Source organism: Oncorhynchus keta, unplaced genomic scaffold, assembly GCF_023373465.1.
Source record: "Oncorhynchus keta strain PuntledgeMale-10-30-2019 unplaced genomic scaffold, Oket_V2 Un_contig_659_pilon_pilon, whole genome shotgun sequence".
In the NCBI taxonomy this organism is placed as follows: Eukaryota; Metazoa; Chordata; class Actinopteri; order Salmoniformes; family Salmonidae; genus Oncorhynchus; species Oncorhynchus keta.
In genome coordinates, this window is record NW_026288949.1 from 42,501 (window position 1) to 62,500 (window position 20,000).

Below are 20,000 nucleotides of genomic sequence, written 5' to 3' on the forward strand. Positions count from 1 at the left end.
GATAAGTCCAACATGTCTGATATGAACATTGACATAAACCCTCTACATACCTGAGTTTCTCCAGTCTGCAGTGTGGATCCTCCAGTCCAGCAGAGAGCAGTCTGACTCCTGAGTCTCCTGGGTGATTGTAGCTCAGGTCCAGCTCTCTCAGGTGTGAGGGGTTTGACCTCAGAGCTGAGACCAGAGAAGCACAGCCTTCCTCTGTGACTAGACAGCCTGACAGCCTGCAAAGAGTCAAATCATATTAAAATCACACTGATATTCTTTGGTGGTGAAAATAGTGGCAGTATATTTTTTCAACATATTCAGATATATCAGTGTCCTGAAACCTGCCATATCTATTCATAAAATAGTGTATCATCATAAAAAATGACAAATGATCAAAGTATTGCCTGCAGATAGAAACATGTATAGTACAAATATTATAGTAGACTGACCAGACCAGTTTAAAAAGCAGTATCAGTCAGAAGACAGACAGTGAGGTATCAGATTTAGATTGTATTGAGTATATAGTCCACACCATATCTATTTAGACAGTGAGGTATCAGATTTAGATTGTATTGAGTATACAGTCCACACCATATCTATTTAGACAGTGAGGTATCAGATTTAGATTGTATTGAGTATACAGTCCACACCATATCTATTTAGACAGTGAGGTATCAGATTTAGATTGTATTGAGTATACAGTCCACACCATATCTATTTAGACAGTGAGGTATCAGATTTAGATTGTATTGAGTATACAGTCCACACCATATCTATTTAGACAGTGAGGTATCAGATTTAGATTGTATTGAGTATACAGTCCACACCATATCTATTTAGACAGTGAGGTATCAGATTTAGATTGTATTGAGTATACAGTCCACACCATATCTATTTAGACAGTGAAGCTAACATTTAAAATGTGGCTCTATTCTCCAACATTTTGGATTTGAGGTCAAATGTTTCATATGACGTGACAGTTTATAATGTCACCTTTAATTTGAGGTTATTTTAAGACAAGTGTTTCACTATTAAAAATTAAAACAATTTATGTTTCTAGTCTCCCCATTTGAAGAAGTCTTAAGTATTCTGAACAATTCACACATAGTGTATTAAAATAGTCAAAAAATTAGTTTTTTTGTCGTAAACTCGTTGGTTGCATTTGCAGTTTGTTTTGGTTGTGTTTTTGTTTGTGTTTTGCCCAATAATAAAATGGTGGATGATGAGTGGAGTACTTTTCTGTCTAAGAGAGTAACATGTTTCTAAACAATAATAAATGTATCCTGAGGATGCCATGATTAAGAAAAATAATGAAAGATTCATGAAAAAAATGAGTGAGAAAGTTACAGAGGCTACAACTAAAAACATGGTAACCTCTCACCATTACCAATAACAGAGACTACAACAAAACATGCTAACCTCTCACCATTACCAATAACAGAGACTACAACAAAACATGCTAACCTCTCACCATTACCAATAACAGAGACTACAACAAAACATGCTAACCTCTCACCATTACCAATAACAGAGACTAACATGCTAACCTCTCACCATTACCAATAACAGAGACTACAACAAAACATGCTAACCTCTCACCATTACCAATAACAGAGACTACAACAAAACATGCTAACCTCTCACCATTACCAATAACAGAGGCTACAACAAAACATGCTAACCTCTCACCATTACCAATAACAGAGGCTACAACAAAACATGCTAACCTCTCACCATTACCAATAACAGAGACTACAACAAAACATGCTAACCTCTCACCATTACCAATAACAGAGACTACAACAAAACATGCTAACCTCTCACCATTACCAATAACAGAGACTACAACAAAACATGCTAACCTCTCACCATTACCAATAACAGAGACTACAACAAAACATGCTAACCTCTCACCATTACCAATAACAGAGGCTACAACAAAACATGCTAACCTCTCACCATTACCAATAACAGAGACTACAACAAAACATGATAACCTCTCACCACTTCCAATAACAGGGGGTCTGATCTTTGTGCCTCTGTAACTTTCTCATTCATCATTATCATCGATTCATTCATTATTATTCATAATCATGGTAACATCCACATGAATGTAGAATTGTTCAGAAACATCTTCTATTCTTACTGACAATACAAGTGAAGTGACTCCAAAATGACAGGACATTATTCACCATTCAGTTTCTATTAGGAAAACATCTAAAACACAACCAAGACAAACTGCTAATTAATTCAACAAGTTAGTAGAATCACAAGCTTGATGTAATCACTGCAGGCATGGAATATGGGACCAAATACTAAACTTATGACTACTTTAATACACTATAAGTGAATGTTTCAGAGTAATTACGACTTTTTCAAATGGGAGAACTACATTATTAAAGTGCTTTCATATCTGATAATACTGACCTCAGAATCTCCAGTTTACAGTGGGGATTCCCCAGTCCAGCAGAGAGCAGCTTCACTCCTGAATCCTTCAGGTCATTGTTACTCAGATCCAGCTCTCTCAGGTGTGAGGGGTTTGACTCCAGAGCTGAGACCAGAGAAGCACAGCCTTCCTCTGTGACTAGACAGCCTGACAGCCTGCAAAGAGTCAAATCAGATTAAAACCACACTGATATTCTTTGGTGGTGAAAATAGTTGCAGTCTATTTTGTCAACATATTCAGATATATCAGTGTCCTGAAACCTTCCATATCTATTCGTAAAATAGTGTATCATCATAAAAAATGACAAATGATCAAAGTATTGCCTGCAGATAGAAACATGTATAGTACAAATATTATAGTAGACTGACCAGACCAGTTTAAAAAGCAGTATCAGTCAGAAGACAGACATTGAGGAATCAGATTTAGATTGTATTGAGTATACAGTCCACACATATCTATTTAGACAGTGAGGTATCAGATATAGATTGTATTGAGTATACAGTCCACACCATATCTATTTAGACAGTGAGGTATCAGATTTAGATTGTATTGAGTATACAGTCCACACCATATCTATTTAGACAGTGAGTTATCAGATTTAGATTGTATTGAGTATACAGTCCACACCATATATATTTAGACAGTGAGGAATCAGATTTAGATTGTATTGAGTATACAGTCCACACCATATCTATTTAGACAGTGAGGTATCAGATTTAGATTGTATTGAGTATACAGTCCACACCATATCTATTTAGACAGTGAGGTATCAGATTTAGATTGTATTGAGTATACAGTCCACACCATATCTATTTAGACAGTGAGGTATCAGATTTAGATTGTATTGAGTATACAGTCCACACCATATCTATTTAGACATTGAGGTATCAGATTTAGATTGTATTGAGTATACAGTCCACACCATATCTATTTAGACAGTGAGGTATCAGATTTAGATTGTATTGAGTATACAGTCCACACCATATCTATTTAGACAGTGAGGTATCAGATTTAGATTGTATTGAGTATACAGTCCACACCATATCTATTTAGACAGTGAGGTATCAGATTTAGATTGTATTGAGTATACAGTCCACACCATATCTATTTAGACAGTGAGGAATCAGATTTAGATTGTATTGTGTATACAGTCCTCACCATATCTATTTAGACAGTGAAGCTAACATTTAAAATGTGGCTCTATTCTCCAACATTTTGGATTTGAGGTCAAATGTTTCATATGACAGTGACAGTTTATAAGACCTTTAATTTGGAGGTTATTTTAAGACAAGTGTTTCACTATTAAAAATTAAAACAATTTATGTTTCTAGTCTCCCCATTTGAAGAAGTCTTAAGTATTCTGAACAATTCACACATAGTGTATTAAAATAGTAAAAAAATTAGTTTTTTGTCGTAAACTCGTTGGTTGCATTTGCAGTTTGTTTTGGTTGTGTTTTTGGTTGTGTTTTGCCCAATAATAAAATGGTGGATGATGAGTGGAGTACTTTTCTGTCTAGAGAGTAGATAACATGTTTCTAAACAATAATAAATGTATCCTGAGGATGCCATGATTAAGAAAAATAATGAAAGATTCATGAAAAAAATTAGTGAGAAAGTTACAGAGGCTAAACATGTCACCTTCAATTACCAATAACAGAGACTACAACAAAACATGGTAACCTCTCACCATTACCAATAACAGAGACTACAACAAAACATGCTAACCTCTCACCATTACCAATAACAGACTACAACAAAACATACTAACCTCTCATCATTACCAATAACAGAGGCTACAACAAAACATGCTAACCTCTCACCATTACCAATCAGAGACCATTACCAATAACAGACTACAACAAAACATGCTAACCTCTCACCATTACCAATAACAGACTACAACAAAACATGCTAACCTCTCACCATTACCAATAACAGACTACAACAAAACATGCTAACCTCTCACCATTACCAATAACAGAGCTACAACAAAACATACTAACCTCTCACATTACCAATAACAGAGACTACAACAAAACATGCTAACCTCTCACCATTACCAATAACAGAGACTACAACAAAACATGCTAACCTCTCACCATTACCAATAACAGAGACTACAACAAAACATGCTAACCTCTCACCATTACCAATAACAGAGACTACAACAAAACATGCTAACCTCTCACCATTACCAATAACAGAGGCTACAACAAAACATACTAACCTCTCACCATTACCAATAACAGAGACTACAACAAAACATGCTAACCTCTCACCATTACCATAACAGAGACTACAACAAAACATGCTAACCTCTCACCATTACCAATAACAGAGGCTACAACAAAACATGCTAACCTCTCACCATTACCAATAACAGAGGCTACAACACAACATGCTAACCTCTCACCATTACCAATAACAGAGACTACAACAAAACATGCTAACCTCTCACCATTACCAATAACAGAGACTACAACAAAACATGCTAACCTCTCACCATTACCAATAACAGAGACTACAACAAAACATGCTAACCTCTCACCATTACCAATAACAGAGACTACAACAAAACATGCTAACCTCTCACCATTACCAATAACAGAGACTACAACAAAACATGCTAACCTCTCACCATTACCAATAACAGACTACAACAAAACATACTAACCTCTCACCATTACCAATAACAGAGACTACAACAAAACATGCTAACCTCTCACCATTACCAATAACAGAGACTACAACAAAACATGCTAACCTCTCACCATTACCAATAACAGAGACTACAACAAAACATGCTAACCTCTCACCATTACCAATAACAGACTACAACAAAACATACTAACCTCTCATCATTACCAATAACAGACTACAACAAAACATGCTAACCTCTCATCATTACCAATAACAGACTACAACAAAACATGCTAACCTCTCACCATTACCAATAACAGAGGCTACAACAAAACATACTAACCTCTCACCATTACCAATAACAGAGGCTACAACAAAACATGCTAACCTCTCACCATTACCAATAACAGAAAACATGCTAACCTCTCACCATTACCAATAACAGAGACTACAACAAAACATGCTAACCTCTCACCATTACCAATAACAGAGACTACAACAAAACATGCTAACCTCTCACCATTACCAATAACAGAGGCTACAACAAAACATGCTAACCTCTCACCATTACCAATAACAGAGGCTACAACAAAACATGCTAACCTCTCACCATTACCAATAACAGAGACTACAACAAAACATGCTAACCTCTCACCATTACCAATAACAGAGGCTACAACAAAACATGCTAACCTCTCACCATTACCAATAACAGAGACTACAACAAAACATGCTAACCTCTCACCATTACCAATAACAGAGACTACAACAAAACATGCTAACCTCTCACCATTACCAATAACAGAGACTACAACAAAACATGCTAACCTCTCACCATTACCAATAACAGAGGCTACAACAAAACATGCTAACCTCTCACCATTACCAATAACAGAGGCTACAACAAAACATGCTAACTTCTCACCATTACCAATAACAGAGGCTACAACAAAACATGCTAACCTCTCACCATTACCAATAACAGAGACTACAACAAAACATGCTAACTTCTCATCATTACCAATAACAGAGGCTACAACAAAACATGCTAACCTCTCACCATTACCAATAACAGAGACTACAACAAAACATGCTAACCTCTCACCATTACCAATAACAGAGGCTACAACAAAACATGCTAACCTCTCACCATTACCAATAACAGAGGCTACAACAAAACATGCTAACCTCTCACCATTACCAATAACAGAGGCTACAACAAAACATGCTAACCTCTCACCATTACCAATAACAGAGGGGTCTGATCTTTGTGCCTCTGTAACTTTCTCATTTATCATTATTCTCGATTCATTCCTGATTATTCATCATCATAGTAGCATCCACATGAATGTAGAAGTGTTCAGAAACATCTTCTATTCTTACTGACAATACAAGTGAAGTGACTCCAAAATGACAGGACATTATTCACCATTCAGTTTCTATTGGGAAAACATCCAAAACACAACCAAGACAAACTGCTAATTAATTCAACAAGTTAGTAGAATCACAAGCTTGATGTAATCACTGCAGGCATGGAATATGGGACCAAATACTAAACTTATGACTACTTTAATACACTATAAGTGAATGTTTCAGAGTAATTACGACTTTTTCAAATGGGAGAACTACATTATTAAAGTGCTTTCATATCTGATAATACTGACCTCAGAATCTCCAGTTTACAGTGGTGATTCTCCAGCACAGCAGAGAGCAGCTTCACTCCTGAATCCTTCAGGTCATTGTTACTCAGATCCAGCTCTCTCAGGTGTGAGGGGTTTGACTCCAGAGCTGAGACCAGAGAAGCACAGCCTTCCTCTGTGACTCCACAGCCTGACAGCCTGACAAAGAGATCATCATGACTTCACAAACACACTGTTCATTTAACACCAGTAGTGTAGAAGGACAATGGCAGATGCATTTGGTTAATTCTCCCAAACAACATATAGATTCATCTTCCGTCTCCTAGAATTGTATGGTCATGTTGTTATACAGATGTGAAAATCAATGAATTTATTCAATATGTTTTTCAAAATAATATACAGTGCCTTGCGAAAGTATTCGGCCCCCTTGAACTTTGCGACCTTTTGCCAAATTTCAGGCTTCAAACATAAAGATATAAAACTGTATTTTTTTTGTGAAGAATCAACAACAAGTGGGACACAATCATGAAGTGGAACGACATTTATTGGATATTTCAAACTGTTTTAACAAATCAAAAGCTGAAAAATTGGGTGTGCAAAATTATTCAGCCCCCTTAAGTTAATACTTTGTAGCGCCACCTTTTGCTGAGATTACAGCTGTAAGTCGCTTGGGGTATGTCTCTATCAGTTTTGCACATCGAGAGACTGACATTTTTTCCCATCCCTCCTTGCAAAACAGCTCGAGCTCAGTGAGGTTGGATGGAGAGCATTTGTGAACAGCAGTTTTCAGTTTTTCCACAGATTCTCGATTGGATTCAGGTCTGGACTTTGACTTGGCCATTCTAACACCTGGATATGTTTATTTTTGAACCATTCCATTGTAGATTTTGCTTTATGTTTTGGATCATTGTCTTGTTGGAAGACAAATCTCTGTCCCAGTCTCAGGTCTTTTGCAGACTCCATCAGGTTTTCTTCCAGAATGGTCCTGTATTTGGCTCCATCCATCTTCCCATCAATTTTAACCCTCTTCCCTGCTGAAGAAAAGCAGGCCCAAACCATGATGCTGCCACCACCATGTTTGACAGTGGGGATGGTGTGTTCAGGGTGATGAGCTGTGTTGCTTTTACGCCAAACATAACGTTTTGCATTGTTGCCAAAAAGTTCAATTTTGGTTTCATCTGACCAGAGCACCTTCTTCCACATGTTTGATGTGTCTCCCAGGTGGCTTGTGGCAAACTTTAAACAACACTTTTTATGGATATCTTTAAGAAATAGCTTTCTTCTTGCTACTCTTCCATAAAGGCCAGATTTGTGCAATATACGACTGATTGTTGTCCTATGGACAGAGTCTCCCACCTCAGCTGTAGATCTCTGCAGTTCATCCAGAGTGATCATGGGCCTCTTGGCTGCATCTCTGATCAGTCTTCTTCTTGTATGAGCTGAAAGTTTAGAGGGACGGCAAAGTCTTGGTAGATCTGCAGTGGTCTGATACTCCTTCCATTTCAATATTATCGCTTGCACAGTGCTCCTTGGGATGTTTAAAGCTTGGGAAATCTTTTTGTATCCAAATCCGGCTTTAAACTTCTTCACAACAGTATCTCGGACCTGCCTGGTGTGTTCCTTGTTCTTCATGATGCTCTCTGTGCTTTTAACAGACCTCTGAGACTATCAGGTGCATTTATACAGAGACTTGATTACACACAGGTGGATTGTATTTATCATCATTAGTCATTTAGGTCAACATTGGATCATTCAGAGATCCTCACTGAACTTCTGGAGAGAGTTTGCTGCACTGAAAGTAAAGGGGCTGAATAATTTTGCACGCCCAATTTTTCAGTTTTTGATTTGTTAAAAAAGTTTGAAATATCCAATAAATGTCGTTCCACTTCATGATTGTGTCCCACTTGTTGTTGATTCTTCACAAAAATATACAGTTTTATATCTTTATGTTTGAAGCCTGAAATGTGGCAAAAGGTCGCAAAGTTCAAGGGGGCCGAATACTTTCGCAAGGCACTGTATTATACATATTATAATACATATTTTTCTCTAAACTGAATATTTCTTCCTGATGATTAGTTCTTATATGTCATTTTATTTACTCACAGAACAGCTCTGGAGGCTTTGACCACTGGCAGCAGCCTCAGAAGACCTTCCTCTGATCTGGAGTATTTCTTCAGGTCAAACACATCAAGCTCCTTTTCTGAAGTCAGTAACACAAAGACCAGAGCTGACCACTGTCCAGGTGACAGGTTGGGTTTTGAGAGACTTCCTGATCTCAGGTAGCTTTGGATCTCCTCCACTAGAGAATGGTCCTTCAGTTCATTCAGACAGTGGAACAGATTGATGCTCCTCTCTGGAGAGGGATTCTCCCTGATCTTCTCCTTGATGTACTTGACTGTTTCTTCATGGCTCTGTGAGCTGCTTCTTGTCTTTGTCAGTAGACCTCGTAAGTGCTTCTGATTGGACTCCAGTGAGAGGCCCAGAAGGAAGCGGAGGAACAGGTCCAGGTTTCCTGTCTCACTTTGTAAGGCTTTATCCACAGCACTCTTGTAGACAGTAACTTTACGCCTTTGTTTGATCCTCACAGAAAAGCTCCTGGACGTCGTTCTCAGTTTGTCCATTACATTCTCATTGTTGTTGATGAATGAGAGGAACACATATACAGCAGCCAGAAACTCCTGAATACTCAGATGAACAAAGCAGTACACCTTGTCCTGGTACAGCCCACATTCCTCTTTAAAGAGCTGTGTGCACAATCCTGAGTACACTGAGGCTTCATTGACATCAATTCCAGCCTCTTTCAGGTCTTCTTCATAGAAAATCAGATTGCCCTTCACAAGCTGCTGAAAAGCCAGTTTTCCCAGTGACAGAATGCTCTCTTTATTCCAGTGTGGACCTGTCTCTTCTTTCCCAAGATACTTTTCATTCTTCTGTTTGGTATGAAACACCACAAGGTGTGTGTACATCTCAGTCAGAGTCTTGGGCATCTCTTCTCTCTTATGTTCCAGCATGTGTTCAAGGACTGTTGCAGAAATCCAACAGAAGACTGGAACGTGGCACATGATGTGGAGGCTCCTTGATGTCTTGATGTGTGAGATGATTCTGCTGGCCAGGTCCTCATCACTGAATCTCTTCCTGAAGTACTCCTCCTTCTGTGGGTCATTGAACCCTCGTACCTCTGTCACCTGGTCAACACATCCTAAAGGGATCTTATTGGCTGCTGCAGGTCGGGTAGTTATCCAGATGAGAGCAGAGGGAAGCAGATTCCCCCGATGAGATTTGTCAGCAGAACATCCACTGAGGTTGACTCTGAGACGTCCCAACAGATCTTGTTCTTCTGGAAGTCTAGGGGCAGTCGGCACTCATCCAGACCATCAAAGATGAACAGAACTTTGTACTTGTCATAGTTGGAGATTCCTGATTGTTTGGTTTCCATTGAGAAGTGATTGAGAAGTTCAATGAAAGTGTATTTCTCCCCTTTCATCAAATTCAGCTCCCGAAAAGGGAATGAAAATACAAATTGGACATCCTGATTTGCTTTTCCTTCAGCCCAGTCCAGAATGAACTTCTGCACAGAGACTGTTTTTCCAATGCCAGCGACTCCCTTTGTCATCACAGTTCTGATAGGTTTGTCTTGTCCAGTTAAGGGTTTGAAGATATCGTTACATTTGATTGGAGTCTCTGGTCTTGCTTGTTTCCTGGTTGTTGTCTCAATCTGTCTCAGCTCATGTTCATTATTGACCTCTCCTGTTCCACCCTCTGTGATGTAGAGCTCTGTGTAGATCTTATTGAGAAGTGTTGGGTTTCCTTGTTTAGCGATCCCCTCAAATACACATTGAAACTTCTTCTTTAGATTAGATTTGAGTTCACGTTGGCAAATCACAGCAAGCTCATCTAAATCTAGAAATAACAGAGGATATTAATATTACGTCTGTTTTAATGTCTATAGTATTGTAGGACTGTTATAAAGTTGTAAATTATAATAATTTATTATCTTAACTGACTGTCAAAATCTGTAAAGGTTTTTATAATGCATTATAGACTGGTGTGACTGATTATATTAATTCTCTCTCTCTCTCTCTCTCTCTCTCTCTCTCTCTCTCTCTCTCTCTCTCTCTCTCTCTCTCTCTCTCTCTCTCTCTCTCTCTCTCTCTCTCTCTCTCTCTCTCTCTCTCTCTCTCGGACTTGAGGGTCTATATCTGTAGGAGGAAGGTATATAGTGGAGGGTCTACACCAGAAGGTAATGGTTATACGAGGAAGGTATATAGTGGAGGGTCTACACCAGAAGGTAATGGTTATAGGAGGAAGGTATATAGTGGAGGGTCTACACCAGAAGGTAATGGGTATCTGTAGGAGGAAGGTATATAGTGGAGGGTCTACACCAGAAGGTAATGGTTATTGGAGGAAGGTATATAGTGGAGGGTCTACACCAGAAGGTAATGGTTATAGGAGGAAGGTATATAGTGGAAGGTCTACACCAGAAGTTAATGGTTTTAGGAGGAAGGTATATAGTGGAGGGTCTACACCAGAAGGTAATGGTTATTGGAGGAAGGTATATAGTGGAGGGTCTACACCAGAAGGTAATGGTTATGGGAGGAAGGTATATAGTGGAGGGTGTACACCAGAAGGTAATGGGTATAGGAGGAAGGTATATAGTGGAGGGTCTACACCAGAAGGTAATGGGTATCTGTAGGAGGAAGGTATATAGTGGAGGGTCTACACCAGAAGGTAATGCGTATAGGAGGAAGGTATATAGTGGAGGGTCTACACCAGAAGGTAATGGGTATCTGTAGGAGGAAGGTATATAGCAGAGTGTCTACACCAGAAGTTAATGGTTATAGGAGGAAGGTATATAGTGGAGGGTCTACACCAGAAGTTAATGGTTATAGGAGGAAGGTATATAGAGGAGGGTCTACAACAGAAGGTAATGGGTATCCGTAGGAGGAAGGTATATAGTGGAGGGTCTACACCAGAAGTTAATGGGTATCTGTAGGAGGAAGGTATATAGTGGAGGGTCTACACCAGAAGGTAATGGGTATAGGAGGAAGGTATATAGTGGAGGGTCTACACCAGAAGTTAATGGTTATAGGAGGAAGGTATATAGAGGAGGGTCTACAACAGAAGGTAATGGGTATCCGTAGGAGGAAGGTATATAGTGGAGGGTCTACACCAGAAGTTAATGGGTATCTGTAGGAGGAAGGTATATAGTGGAGGGTCTACACCAGAAGGTAATGGGTATCTGTAGGAGGAAGGTATATGGTGGAGGGTCTACACCAGAAGGTAATGGTTATAGGAGGAAGGTATATAGTGGAGGGTCTACACCAGAAGGTAATGGTTATAGGAGGAAGGTATATAGTGGAGGGTCTACACCAGAAGGTAATGGGTATCTGTAGGAGGAAGGTATATAGTGGAGGGTCTACACCAGAAGGTAATGGGTATAGGAGGAAGGTATATAGTGGAGGGTCTACACCAGAAGATAATGGGTATCTGTAGGATGAAGGTATATAGTGGAGTGTCTACACCAGAAGGTAATGGTTATCTGTAGGAGGAAGGTATATAGTGGAGGGTCTACACCAGAAGGTAATGGGTATCTGTAGGAGGAAGGTATATAGTGGAGGGTCTATACCATATGTTAATGAGTATCTGTAGGAGGAAGGTATATAGTGGAGGGTCTACACCAGAAGGTAATGGTTATAGGAGGAAGGTATAGAGTGGAGGGTCTACACCAGAAGGTAATGGTTATAGGAGGAAGGTATAGAGTGGAGGGTCTACACCAGAAGGTAATGGTTATAGGAGGAAGGTATATAGTGGAGGGTCTACACTAGAAGGTAATGGTTATAGGAGGAAGGTATATAGTGGAGGGTCTACACCAGAAGGTAATGTTTATAGGAGGAAGGTATATAGTGGAGGGTGTACACCAGAAGGTAATGGTTATAGGAGGAAAGTATATAGTGGAGGGTCTACACCAGAAGGTAATGGTTATAGGAGGAAGGTATATAGTGGAGGGTGTACACCAGAAGGTAATGGGTATAGGAGGAAGGTATATAGTGGAGGGTCTACACCAGAAGGTAATGGGTATCTGTAGGAGGAAGGTATATAGTGGAGGGTCTACACCAGAAGGTAATGGGTATAGGAGGAAGGTATATAGTGGAGGGTCTACACCAGAAGGTAATGGGTATCTGTAGGAGGAAGGTATATAGTGGAGGGTCTACACCAGAAGGTAATGGTTATCTGTAGGAGGAAGGTATATAGTGGAGGGTCTACACCAGAAGGTAATGGGTATCTGTAGGAGGAAGGTATATAGTGGAGGGTCTACACCAGATGTTAATGAGTATCTGTAGGAGGAAGGTATATAGTGGAGGGTCTACACCAGAAGGTAATGGTTATAGGAGGAAGGTATATAGTGGAGGGTCTACACCAGAAGGTAATGGTCATCTGTAGGAGGAAGGTATATAGTGGAGGGTCTCCACCAGAAGGTAATGGTTATCTGTAGGAGGAAGGTAAATAGTGGAGGGTCTACACCAGAAGGTAATGGTTATAGGAGGAAGGTATATAGCGGAGGGTCTACACCAGAAGGTATTGGTTATAGGAGGAAGGTATATAGTGGAGGGTCTACACCAGAAGGTAATGGTTATAGGAGGAAGGTATATAGTGGAGGGTCTACACTAGAAGGTAATGGTTATTGGAGGAAGGTATATAGTGGAGGGTCTACACCAGAAGGTAATGGTTATAGGAGGAAGGTATATAGTGGAGGGTCTACACCATAAGGTAATGGTTATAGGAGGAAGGTATATAGTGGAGGGTCTACACCAGAAGGTAATAGTTATAGGGGGAAGGTATATAGTGGAGGGTCTACACCATAAGGTAATGGTTATAGGAGGAAGGTATATAGTGGAGGGTCTACACCAGAAGGTAATGGGTATCTGTAGGAGGAAGGTATATAGTGGAGGGTCTACACCAGAAGGTAATGGGTATAGGAGGAAGGAATATAGTGGAGGGTCTACACCAGAAGGTAATGGCTATCTGTAGGAGGAAGGTATATAGTGGAGGGTCTACACCAGAAGGTAATGGGTATAGGAGGAAGGTATATAGTGGAGGGTCTACACCAGAAGATAATGGGTATCTGTAGGAGGAAGGTATATATTGGAGGGTCTACACCAGATGTTAATGAGTATCTGTAGGAGGAAGGTATATAGTGGAGGGTCTACACCAGAAGGTAATGGGTATCTGTAGGAGGAAGGTATATAGTGGAGGGTCTACACCAGAAGGTAATGGGTATAGGAGGAAGGTATATAGTGGAGGGTCTACACCAGAAGGTAATGGGTATCTGTAGGAGGAAGGTATATAGCAGAGTGTCTACACCAGAAGTTAATGGTTATAGGAGGAAGGTATATAGTGGAGGGTCTACACCAGAAGTTAATGGTTATAGGAGGAAGGTATATAGTGGAGGGTCTACACCAGAAGGTAATGGGTATCCGTAGGAGGAAGGTATATAGTGGAGGGTCTACACCAGAAGTTAATGGGTATCTGTAGGAGGAAGGTATATAGTGGAGGGTCTACACCAGAAGGTAATGGGTATCTGTAGGAGGAAGGTATATGGTGGAGGGTCTACACCAGAAGGTAATGGTTATAGGAGGAAGGTATATAGTGGAGGGTCTACACCAGAAGGTAATGTTTATAGGAGGAAGGTATATAGTGGAGGGTCTACACCAGAAGGTAATGGTTATAGGAGGAAGGTATATAGTGGAGGGTCTACACCAGAAGGTAATGGTTATAGGAGGAAGGTATATAGTGGAGGGTCTACACCAGAAGGTTATGGTTATAGGAGGAAGGTATATAGTGGAGGGTCTACACCAGAAGGTAATGGTTATAGGAGGAAGTTATATAGTGGAGGGTCTACACCAGAAGGTAATGGTTATAGGAGGAAGGTATATATTGTAGCACTAAGCTTGGGATGTGTTGGTGCAGGGAAGTGATTACATGTGTCAGGCATTGATAAGGGGAGAGAGACATGGATTAGTGATGGAGGGGGTCAGATGAAGAGAGGAGGAACAGATATCACTAAGGTTTGTATAGCAACATAGATACATTGGCTGTTCGGCTGCGGAGGAGGAGACTCAGCCTAGGAGAAAGGGAGGAGGAGACTCAGCCTAGGAGAAAGGGAGGAGGAGACTCAGCCTAGGAGAAAGGGAGGAGGAGACTCAGCCTAGGAGAAAGGGAGGAGGAGACTCAGCCTAGGAGAAAGGGAGGATGAGACTCAGCCTAGGAGAAAGGGAGGAGGAGACTCAGCCTAGGAGAAAGGGAGGAGGAGACTCAGCCTCGGAGAAAGGGTTAAATATCAGTGCTTGTGTCAAATGTTTTGTTGTCTGAATACCAGCTGTACCGACCCTTTGGGAAGAATTAAACTTGGTTAAAGTTTCTCTAGTGTCCGTGACTTATTTACTCTGAAAAATTAGAACCTAACAGTGTTTAGGCTGCTACAATATCATTGAGTTACACAGCTACTTTAGCTGTACTTTGGCTACAGCTTTTAAATGTTATAAAACATCATTCAACATGAGGCAGACAGCTCTTACTTTTCTCCAGTGTGTCAGCAAGCTCCTTCTGGTTCATTTTCCTCAGGATGTGCAGTGTGATCTTCAGAGCCCCTCTCTGGCACTGCTCTCCTGCTTCTCATCTTCAGCATCCACCACTTCCTGCTTCTGACTCTCAAAGCCTTCTGGGAGTTCTGGACTAAGAATCCTCTTGAACATCTTCAGTTCTTTCTTCACAAATGTCATCATTTTCTCTTCAAGCAACTGAAATAAATAAAGTAAATAAGTTAAGCAAGAGAAGAAATGCTTTCTCATCAACACATTAATGAATGATTGGCAGATCAACTTTACTTGAGGTAAACAAAAACAAATGTACATAACAGGACCACATACACTGAATATGGAGGCCAGGTCTGTTTGATGACTCTGGGAAGACTGACCACTGAGAATCTCTGACTCTGATCTCTCCTGTTGGTTTCTGTGGACAAAACATGAGGTTACATCTCCTCATCCAGGAGTGCACACACACACACACACACACACACACACACACACACACACACACACGCACACACGCACGCACACACGCACACACACATGCACACACACACACACACAAACACACACACACACACACGCACACACGCACACACACATGCACACACACATGCACACACACACACACACACACACACACACACACACACACACACACACACACACACACACACACACACACGCACACACGCACGCACACACACACACACACACACGCACACACACATGCACACACACACACACACACACACACACACACACACACACACACACACACACACACGCACACACGCACACACGCACGCACGCACGCACGCACACACACATGCACACACACACACACACACACACACACACACACACACACACACACACACACACACACACACACACACACACACACACACACACACACACACACACACACGGGAGGGAATGTTGTGTTTGTTTAATATTGTTTTAGGACTATGAAAATGGACAAAATGATTAGCCTATGGATTATGAAAACAACAACAATAAATGGGAAAATGGGAGGAGAAATGACTAGAGACAGTGTTGTTTAATTCACTGACCAGGACCCATGAGGTCTTCTTACCTTTGTTCAGTAGAAAAGTCTCCCTCTCTAAACACTATAGGAGGTTCCATAGACCAGTCACTCTTCAGGGACACACAGCTGGGAACAGGGAGGCTGGTCTCTCTTGCTTGATTGGACTTCAACACAACAGAGACAAACATTACATCTCTCATCTACTCTGAGCTCAGATGGGGAAACATAAGAAGAGTTTCATTCCAAAAAGCTATATATCCATTTTCAGAAATGTTCGTAAATGAGCTTTTATTGTTTAAAGAAGTTATGTTTATGTTAAATTATGTTTTTTTGCTAAATGAGATGACACGTGGGTACCTGCTTCTATAAACCAATGAGGAGATGACACGTGGGTACCTGCTTCTATAAACCAATGAGGAGATGGCACGTGGGTACCTGCTTCTATAAACCAATGAGGAGATGGCACGTGGGTACCTGCTTCTATAAACCAATGAGGAGATGGCACGTGGGTACCTGCTTCTATAAACCAATGAGGAGATGGCACGTGGGTACCTGCTTCTATAAACCAATGAGGAGATGGCACGTGGGTACCTGCTTCTATAAACCAATGAGGAGATGGCACGTGGGTACCTGCTTCTATAAACCAATGAGGAGATGGCACGTGGGTACCTGCTTCTATAAACCAATGAGGAGATGGCACGTGGGTACCTGCTTCTATAAACCAATGAGGAGATGGCATGTGGGTACCTGCTTCTATAAACCAATGAGGAGATGGCACATGGGTACCTGCTTCTATAAACCAATGAGGAGATGGCACGTGGGTACCTGCTTCTATAAACCAATGAGGAGATGGCACGCGAACTGCGTCACAAATAGAACTGACTTCTAGACGCTGGCGCGGGAGCAGTGTGTCATTTTTAATAACGAAATTAATTTAGCGACGCGAGCGTTGTAGTCAGTCTCTCAACCCCGCTAAAAGGCTGGTGTCGTTACTCTGCCTTCTTCTGGGGCATTTTGTTGAGGTAAATTTACTAACCGGGAGGGTTGAATTATGTCATTTATTAGAGGGCTGGAAGACGCACTCGAGATTGTTTACCGGGGTTCAATACCTGCTATTGAGGCGCCCTGAAAATAATATTCAAAAGTTCGGTCCTTGGACAGAGACGGGTTAAACACTAAAGTTACAGGTGGAAGAAACAACCGGGGAGCTCCATCGGTCCACAAGAAATGCAGACAGCCGGTGATGATGTAGTGGTAGCTATGGTAACTAGGATGCTGCTGGTAGAGTAGCTAGCTAGCTTAACGAGCTGTACCGACTAGCTAGGATAACTAGGATGCTGCTGGTAGAGTAGCTAGCTAACTTACCGAGCTGTACCGAGTAGCTAGGATAACTAGGATGCTGCTGGTAGAGTAGCTAGCTAGCTTAACGAGCTGTACCGACTAGCTAGGATAACTAGGATGCTGCTGGTAGAGTAGCTAGCTAGCTTACCGAGCTGTACCGACTAGCTAGGATAACTAGGATGCTGCTGGTAGAGTAGCTAGCTAACTTACCGAGCTGTACCGACTAGCTAGGATAACTAGGATGCTGCTGGTAGAGTAGCTAGCTAGCTTACCGAGCTGTACCGACTAGCTAGGATAACTAGGATGCTGCTGGTAGAGTAGCTAGGATAACTAGGATGCTGCTGGTAGAGTAGCTAGCTAGCTTACCGAGCTGTACCGACTAGCTAGGATAACTAGGATGCTGCTGGTAGAGTAGCTAGCTAGCTTACCGAGCTGTACCGACTAGCTAGGATAACTAGGATGCTGCTGGTAGAGTAGCTAGCTAGCTTACCGAGCTGTACCGACTAGCTAGGATAACTAGGATGCTGCTGGTAGAGTAGCTAGCTAGCTTACCGAGCTGTACCGACTAGCTAGGATAACTAGGATGCTGCTGGTAGAGTAGCTTGCTAACTTACCGAGCTGTACCGAGTAGCTAGGATAACTAGGATGCTGCTGGTAGAGTAGCTAGCTAGCTTAACGAGCTGTACCGACTAGCTAGGATAACTAGGATGCTGCTGGTAGAGTAGCTAGCTAACTTACCGAGCTGTACCGAGTAGCTAGGATAACTAGGATGCTGCTGGTAGAGTAGCTAGCTAGCTTAACGAGCTGTACCGACTAGCTAGGATAACTAGGATGCTGCTGGTAGAGTAGCTAGCTAACTTACCGAGCTGTACCGAGTAGCTAGGATAACTAGGATGCTGCTGGTAGTGTAGCTAGCTAGCTTACCTAGCTGTACCGACTGGCTAGCAGGTCGTTCGTCTGTCTCTCGTCTCGATGATGAATCCGGTGAAACACAAATTGAAAACAAGGATAGAGAGTGAAAAGGATCTGGCTACACTCATACTGTCACTGACCGTAAAGAAAAAAGCAAATTGAACAGTAAACTTCGGCATCTCAACAGTGTAACAAACTCCGTCGTTATTCTCCAAGATCACCTCAGTCCACTCTGCGCGTAACCGGACAATATGCTTGTGTAACGGATGTGAAATAGCTAGCTAGTTAGCGGTGGTGCGCGCTAAATAGCGTTTCAATCGGTGACGTCACTTGCTCTGAGACCTTGAAGTAGTAGTTCTCCTCTACAAGGGCCGCGGCTTTTGTGGAGCGATGGGTAACGATGCTTCGTGGATGACTGTTGTTGATGTGCAGAGGGTCCCTGGTTCGGGAGCGAGGGGACGGACTAAAGTTATACTATTACACTTGGCGAACGGGGACGCGGACAGTTCTGTACGGGGACGCGGACAGTTCCAGAACGCGGACATGATCAGTGCAACACAATAACCTAAACCCAGTCTTTACAGTGGGTTACATTAGTAATATTCATTTTTTATTATTATGTAAAACAAACATTCTGTTTTTTTTATAACATCTGAGACCATATCCACAAAGCGTCTCAGAGTAGAACATTGGTCGTATAAGTGCTGAGAATAAAGACATTTTACACTTAGGGGTATAAGTGGGTGGGTAACTATGCATGAAGTCTCTAGTCCCACCTTTCAGCAGATATTTAGGACACCTCGTGAGCTGTACTAAGTAGTTATTAAGAGTTAACAGCAGGAGTCAGTGGTTCCTGCTCCACATGTAATTGCTTTGAGTTGTTAAAATTAATGTTTTATATTTCTATATGATCAATCTATAAATAATATAGACTTACATGCAACAGTATGTCTTGTGCTTTTGGCACTGATTTATGTATAATAATTATAAGTCATACCATTTATGTCTGCACAGCATTGTGTCTACATTTTGGCAGATTAACTCAGGTTTTCGCCCAGCGGCTAAAGAGTTGGTGCTGTGGCCAAAAGGTGGCTGGTTCAAATCCCGGGCCGGGAAAGAAACACCAGAAGTGATCTGATAACTGGAAGGCTGCTTGATTCACATCCTCTAAACATTAACCTTCACCAGAAGTGATCTGATGACTGGAAGGCTGCTTGATTCACATCCTCTAAACATTAACCTTCACCAGAAGTGATCTGATAACTGGAAGGCTGCTTGATTCACATCCTCTAAACATTAACCTTCTGTTGATCAGAACTATAGAGGTTCTTCTTCACTGAACCCAGATGCATTCCATTAAGAGCAGGCAAGTGGTCGTGTCATGTGAAAATTCT

The 20,000-nt window shown here is 41.3% G+C and overlaps 1 pseudogene; it reads right to left on the reverse strand.

Annotated features, from left to right (window-relative positions):
* LOC127926010 (NLR family CARD domain-containing protein 3-like) overlaps window positions 1–16,508 on the reverse strand; it is a 30,025-nt pseudogene extending 13,517 nt beyond the window's left edge.
* Window positions 16,509–20,000: the final 3,492 nt, after the last annotated feature.